Genomic DNA, 8,122 nt, shown 5'->3' with positions numbered 1-8,122 from the left:
GCACCGTGTGCTGGAGCTAGCAAGACGAAGAGTTCAGTCTCTGTGCCCGGGGATCATGAGGTCCAGCACAGGAGACTGAAAATAAATGGCAGCAACAAGTCAGTCTATGAAGTCAATGTCAGAGGGATACTCCGGGGGCTGCAGGATCCACATTCAGGTGGGGTCATTGTCGAGAAAGGCTTCTCCAGGGGCACATCTCAGCTGAAGCCTGAGAAATGAGGAGGAGTTTAGTCAAGCAAAAAGGAAAGGGAAGAAGGGGCTGCTCCCAACAGATCCAGAGCACAGTCTAAACCCCAGAAGCGTCCAAACGACAGAACTGTGCTAAAAGGATTTTTGTTAACAGCTATCAATGTTTCAATTTCACCTCTGGAATGATGGAAGGATGATTTGCCGCAGTGATGGCACCATGTGTTCCTGAACCAGTGATGGATGGCGTCACAGCAGAATATCTGGGCACAGACAGGAGGAAGCAGATCAGAGCTGAGGCCCAAAAATGACTCTGTCAGAAGCCATTTCATGTTGTGAAAATCCCATAAATTTCCTGAAACAAAGGTCAATTACACTTCAGATGAACCGACTGAAAGAGAAATGTGGAAAGAAGGGTGGTGGGAAAGCAAGCAGATGACACAGACAGATGTCTCCAAAAGAGCTTATGCACAATTTTTCCTTCAGTTTCTATAGTTCCTGTTGACAGGTGCTTTTGCAGTTCTATGAGGATTTCCTAATAAATAAAAACTTTAAAAAATATGGCATGATGCTTTGTTTCTTGCATTTTAAGGAGAGGAAGAGGCATATCAAATTCATATCTTTGTTATGAAGATTAAGAAGCAGAATTTATTCGATTGAGTTTAAGCTTACTAAATATTTACATTTGGGGATTGAGTGAGTTTTTTTTTTTCTATTTTTAAGTTAAATCCAGATGTTTTCAATCCATGTAAAATGACAACAGATATGTAATACATTCCCCAAGAATCCATATAAAGCTTAGCACAATGCCTAGCATGTAATAAGTGCTCAATAAATGTTAGCTATTATTATTGTTGATATATAGTTACAGAAAATAAATACAAAATGTTTTTTAAGACATATACACTCTTAAAAAAAACAGTGCAGGGCTTCCCTGGTAGCGCAGTGGTTGAGAGTCCGCCTGCCGATGCAGGGGACACAGGTTCGTGTCTCGGTCCGGGAAGATCCCACATGCTGCGGAGCGGCTAGGCCCGTGAGCCATGACCGCTGAGCCTGCGCGTCCAGAGCCTGTGCTCCGCAACGGGAGAGGCCACAACAGTGATAGGCCCGCGTACGGCAAAAAAAAACCAAAAAACAAAACAAACAAAAAAGTACAGTCACATGGTGAAAAAAGCAAATAGTTTGCAATAACTTATAATGAAAATCAACAGTGACTTGCCCCCTCCCACTCCTACTCTCCCATCTTATTCCTCAGATGCAGTTAAGTGCTTTTGACGGTTTTAGTAATTGCTTCAGGGGGTTGTCTCATATTTCTAAATTATAGGCCTATATATCATTTTATTGAGAAACCAGTTTGAGGCGTTATCAACTGAATTCTTTCCACAGCAGATGAGGGTTTAGATCTCTTGATTCATTCTATTATTCATTCAGTCAACAAATAATTATTGAACACCGACTGTACCAAGCACTGAGTAGGCGCTGAGGATGCCCCAGTGAACAAAACTGACCGAATGCCTTACCTGCAGGGAGCTTACATTCTAATGGGAAGAGAGACATTAAACAAACAAGTAAAATACATTGTATGCCAAGTGGTTATAAGTTGAAAAGAGAACAATTAAGGAGGGGCTAGGTGGAGGGACTACAGTTTTAATGGGCTAGTCTGGGAATGCTTCACTGAGAAGTTGATTATTTGACTCTAATCTTGGAAAATTTTCTTATATGGTTCCTTTGATAATTTATTCACCTTTGTTTTCTCTATTCTCTCTTTTGGATGCCCTGTTGATCAGATAGGGCTGGTTTAATCCTCTACACTGCTTGGATATTTTAAATATATTTTTTAAATTTCTCTCTGTTTTGTTTTCTGGGGATTTTCTTGATTTTATCTTTTCAACTCTTCATACCACAGGTATATGGAGGTCTTCTTTTTTTCTTTCTTTCTTTTTTTTTTTTTTTTAAAGACACTTGAGGTCTCCTGGGAAGTCACCTCTGACTTCTAGGCTCAGGAGAGAAACCAAATTGATGACATTTTATGCCCAGAGAAATGGATGGCAGTCCACTGACCCATGTAATCACCCGGATTTCAGCCCTAAGCCTAAATACCACCCACTACTCTACTTGGAATTCCAGAATCCTAAGTCTTTCTGGGATTCCTCTGGGCAAATCTGATTTCTCTTGCCTCTGTCTTCCTCTGTGTGCATTGGAAGAGGCAGCTTCTTCTGCTCTGCAAAATTTGCTGAATCTGTATTCCAGAAATATGTGGAAATCTCTTATTTTTTATTGATTCCAATCACATTCTTTGTGTACCCATGGATTTATCGCTTTTACATGCCTTTACTATGATTCTGATGGAATCTAGGGAAGAAGAGAAAATTAATGTATTGTGTAACTTGCTGTCTATAACTGAATATCCATGTACAATTTTTAAAAGCATTTATTGATTGCTAATTTCCATCATATATGCCTACACTTATGTACATTTTCCATATATTTATCCAAAATATATATTCATATATGTGTCTATATACACAAATGTATGTGTATATCTGTATGTATTTGTGTGTGTGTGTTAATCTTTTTTCCATCATTCCACTCTTTTGGAGTTAAGATGTGTAAACTCAAGAAAGATCATCAATCTCAAAGACATAAAGTCCTATACATTATGTTTCAAGGTGAACAAGCACAGCATATTTTAGGGCCTGTAAGAATGGCTAGAGTGTAGGTTTGTTTTAGGAAGAGGGAAATGATCACACAAGACTCTGGAGAGAAATTTTTTAAAACAGAGCCAGATCCTGAAGGACCGTGTAAACAAAGTTAAGAAGTTTGAAGTTTATTCTATGATCTATAGGGAACCACTGAATGAGTTGAGCAGAGAATGATGTAATCAGATTTATACTTTAGAAAAATCACTGGCTACAGCAGAAAGAATTAAGTAGGGTGCAAAGTGGAGATGGGGATCTGCTCTCAGGTGATTGCAATGATGGAAGCAAGCGATAAAGGTGGTCTGAACAGAGGCAGCAGCAGCAGAGATGGAAAGAACTGAACCAATTTGAGACATATTTGGGAAGCAGAGTTGATGACTCTTGGTGTTTGTTAGAAATAGGAGTGGAAATGGGAAGAGGAGTCTGGGAAAATTGCCAGTTCTGACCTAGGCAGTGGGTGCTGGTGCCATTCACTAAGATAGGAAGCTTAGACACACAGAGCAGCAGCTTAAGAAGAGGCCGATGGGGGAGAGAGAAGAGACTAGGATCCAGAAGCCAGCCATATCCCCCGAGGAAGCCCACAGCCATCCACATGGAGGGAGGTGCCATCTCACCTGAATGCAGACTGAAGCACTGATTGGTATATCCTGCCAGACACTCACCAGAGATGGTGATCTGGGGACCAAAGTGAGAACAGGACTGTTTATTACTTCAGAGTCCGCAGAAAAGACACCACAATTTCCAGAATTTATCCCCAGGGACAGAGGAAGTCTACTCCCACTGAAAAATTTTTAAATTGTATTTTTGTGGCAGGCCATGCATCGTGGATTCAACATGCTAATTACAGCTACATGAAAGTGTACTCTCCAAATCGAAGATACACGTTCTATTAAACACACATACAACGCTTATCCAAATTGATCCCATACCAGTCACAAAGACAGCACGAAATTTTTCAAAAATCTGATGGCATAGAGATTACATTTTAACCACATTATCACTAGGTTAGACAACAACAGCAATATAGAAAAGGAGGAATACCACATTTTGATTAAAAGCACCTCCCAACAATTCATGAGTTAAAAAGGAAATGATAACGGAAATTACGAAATATCTAGACCTGAACAACCATCAAGGTATTACATATCAGAACGTATGGGGAACAGTTAAAGTGGTTCTTAGGTATAAGTTTGTAGCCTCAAATATTTCTTTAAAAGAGAGTTGAAATGAATAAGCATTCACTTCAAGAAAGTGCATTAACTCACTCAAAAAAATTTAGACACCAAAGTCTCATCTTTTTTAATACAAAACATTATTGGGTATATTTTACCATAATAAAAACCGGGGGGAAGGGGAACATTATAGGGTAAATAAACAAACACCTATTGGTCCAAGTAAAATTTATATCAGCCAAGTAATAAAAATGCTGATTTCATTCAATCTGCCTTATTTGCTTTTTTACATCTATATTGATCAAAAACTTCAATGGGTTAGTAGGCATTTGGCTTTTTCATATGTATTAGTATATATAATATCTATATGTACATGCAATATGATTCTCCATATGTATATATCATAGTCCAACTCGGACATTTTGCCTCTATTGAAAACAGCTCTGAGAGAAGTAAGATGAAGTAATAAATAAGGACACGGGCCCAGGGTCAGAGAGCACTGAATTCTGTCTCCACCTTAATCTTGTATCATCTGGGTGACTTTGGCACATCTACATAACCTCCGAAAACTTCAATTTCCTTCTGTGTAGATTAGAGTTGCTGTGACACCGGTACCAGCCACAAATGATTGTTACAGGTTACTGAATACACAGTGCCGGTATCGTCAGGGCAGGGGGGTGGGGAGGCACTTGTGGGTGTTTTTGTTTGTTTGTTTGTTTACTATTCTAACAAGTATTAAGTGACATTATGTTTTACTAAGAGACTGCTATAAACTGAAGGTTTGTATCCTGCAAAATTCATCTGTTGAAAATACTAACTCACAATGTGATGATATTTGGAGTTGGGGCCCTTGGGGGCGATTACGAAGGTGTAGCCCTCGTGAATGGACTAGTGCCGTTATAAAACAGACCTTAGAGAGATACTTCACCCCTTCCTGGAAGTTCATAGCGAGATGGCCGTTTAAGAACCAGGAAGCGAGTCCTCATCAGACACTACGAATCTGCCAGCACCTTGATCTTGGATTTCCCGACCTCCATAATTGTAAGAAATACATTTCTGTTGTTTACAAGCTACCCATCTATGGTATTATGTTATAGCGGCCCAAATGCGCTAAGACAGAGACATTCGTTATAACAGCCCAAGGATCCCTATTCTAGTTGTCAAGGGAATAAATATAAACAAGTCCCTAATCAATGACTTCACTAGTTGTTTTCCTTTCTTATCCAACTGAGTGAATTGCTGAAATGTAGGTATGGGTGCACAAATATACACAGACACACAAGCAAGTCTCACCACTTTTGTCAAGCGCACCCTTTTGGACTATCACGGGAGACTTTCTTCTAGGACTTGAGGAGTAGTGTGTACCCTTTTACACTTTTCCAAAGAGGAATAAGCAAGACTTGTAAGGTTTGGTCGGCAGGATAATGACTCCCAAAGATGCCCATGTCCTAATCTACTGAACCTGTGAATTTGTTACAATACATTTCATGGCAAGGGGGATTTAATGCTGCAGATGGAAGTAGAGCGGCTGATCAGCAGGTCCTGAGATGAGGACGGTATCCTTGGTTATCCCAGTGAGCCCAATGGAATCGCAAGGCATCTTTAGAAATAAAAGAGGGAGAGAGGAGACTCAGAGTCAGAGGGACGCAGCAAGAGAAAAACTCCACCTGTCATTTGCTGGCTTTGAAGAGGGAAGCAGGTCACATACCAAGGAATGTGGGCAGCCTCTAGAAGCCAGAAAAAAGCCAGGGAACAGATTTTCCCCCAAGCCTTCAGAAGGAACGCAGCCTTGCCAATGCCTTAATTTTAGTGAGACCAATTTTGGACTTCTGACCTCCAGAAGCTGAAGAGAATAAATCTGTATTGTTTTAAGCCACTGAGTTTGAGATAATTTGTTACAGTGGTAGCAGGAAACTAATACATAAGAGTTCCTTACAAGGAAAGAAAGATGAGGTGGCCCCTCACTGGATACATTTCTGAAAGGACTTTCTTCCCATTAATCCACAAAATCCAGACTATGTTTGTGATCCCTGCCTTGGTTACAGTTTCTCAGAATTCAGTCCTGGGACATCTCATCCCTCTGTGTTCTCCCTGACTCTGTAACTTCATCCCCATTCATGGTTTTAGATGCCATTTTTTTTTTTTTGCGATACACAGGCCTCTCACTGTTGTGGCCTCTCCCGTTGCGGAGCACAGGCTCCAGACGCGCAGGCTCAGCAGCCATGGCTCACGGGCCCAGCCGCTCCGCGGCATGTGGGATCCTCCCAGACCGGGGCACGAACCCGTGTCCCCTGCATTGGCAGGCGGACTCTCAACCACTGCGCCACCAGGGAAGCCCCTAGATGCCATTTTTATATAGGGCTGATCCACAAGTTTGAATCTCTCACTCAGCCCTCCTTTCAGAGCTCCAGGCCAGAATATCTTCACTTGGGTATCTCACAGGGATCTCAAGCTACAGGGATCCAACACTGAACTTTTCATTTTCTACTCTCCACTCTCCATCCTCACACCCCCAGCCTGCCTTTCCCTAGACTTCCCCAATTGCTCATGATAGAAAGTAGTCAGAAAACATTTGACACCTTTTCTCAACCTCTGATTACCGAGTCTTGCCAAGTCTGTCCTCAAATATGTTTCTAATTCACTCAGTTCTTGCCACGTTTTGTCACCACCCTAGTCCAAGCTATCATCGTCTTTTCCCTGAACTACTGTAACAGCCTCCTAACACCCCTTCTTCCCCCAATAGCCCTCCAGTTCATTCTCTACACTGCAGCCGGAGTGATTTTTTTTTTTTTTTTTTTTGGCCCGCCTCGCGGCTTGTGGGATCTTAGTTCCCTGACCAGGGATCAAACCCGGGCCCTCAGCAGTGAAAGTGCAGAGTCCTAACTACTGGACCACCAGGGAACTCCCAGAGTGATCTTCAAAATATGAATAAGATGATCCATGCCTCTGCTTAAGACCCTTTCAGGGCTTCCCGTTGTTTGGACAAGAATATCCAAACCTGCTCTTTTCTGGCTGGAATCATGGAGGGTGCAGAAGAGGAGAAAAAGAAGGTTCCTGCTGTACCAGGAACCGTTAAGAAAAAGCAAAGAAATTTCACAGAGCTGAAGATCAAGCTCCTGAGAAGTTATCCAAAAGAGGCTTTGAAAGGCAAGGAGGAAGTTCATCAATGAAAAGGCTAAGCACTGTTACAAGGAGTGTAGGCAGATGTACAGAAGCAATATTCGAATGGCTAGGAGGGCAAGAAAAGCTGGCGACTTCTATGTGCCTGAGGAACCCAGATTGGCACTTGTCACCAGGATCAGAGGTAGCAATGGTGTGAGCTCAGAGGTCCGAAAGGTGCTGCAGCTTCTTCGCCTCCTCCAGGTCTTCAGTGACACCTTTGTGAAGCTCAACGAGGCTTCAGTGAAGATTGTGGAACCACGTGTTGCATTGGGGGTACCCAAACCTGGAGTCAGAGAACGAACTGATCTACAAGTTTGGCTACGGCAAAATCAACAAGAAGTGAATTGCCCTGACAGATAACACATGGATTGCTCAATCACTTAGTAAACGTGGCATCATCTGCGTGGAGGATCTGATTCATGAGATCTGTTCTGTTGGAAAACGTCTCAGGGAAGCAAACAACTTCCCGTGACCCTTCAAATTGTCTTCTCCACTAGGTGTAATGAAGAAAAAGACCACCCATCTTCTAGAAGGTGGAGATGCTGGCACCAGATCAATAGGCTTATTAGAAGGATGAACTAAGGTATCTACCTGGATTATTTCTGTAATCTGGTCAGTTAATAAACGGTGACTGCTTTCAAATTGAAAGAAAAAGACAATCCAAACCCTTGAGCGTGGCTTAAAAGGCCCCGCATGATCCTCATTCATCTCTCCAAATCTACCTCATGCCGCTACCCGTGTGCAGCCACACTGACCTGCTTTTAATTCCTTGAAGATTCCAACCCCCCTCCAACCTCAGGGCCTTCACACAAGCTATTCCTTCTGCCTGGAACACGTGTCTCCTAACTTTCCACATGACTCTTCAACCATCAGGTTTCGTCAGAGAGAACTCCTCCAACTTAA

General features: G+C 42.1%; 1 pseudogene; it reads left to right on the top strand.

Annotated features, from left to right (window-relative positions):
* Positions 1-7,077: 7,077 nt before the first annotated feature.
* On the top strand, positions 7,078-7,801 carry LOC136130972 (large ribosomal subunit protein uL30-like; annotated as a pseudogene).
* Positions 7,802-8,122: the final 321 nt, after the last annotated feature.

This window comes from Phocoena phocoena, chromosome 11, assembly GCF_963924675.1.
Source record: "Phocoena phocoena chromosome 11, mPhoPho1.1, whole genome shotgun sequence".
Classification (NCBI taxonomy): Eukaryota; Metazoa; Chordata; class Mammalia; order Artiodactyla; family Phocoenidae; genus Phocoena; species Phocoena phocoena.
Note: the sequence above shows the minus strand (reverse complement) of the source record. Positions and strands in the feature narration are given on the sequence as shown.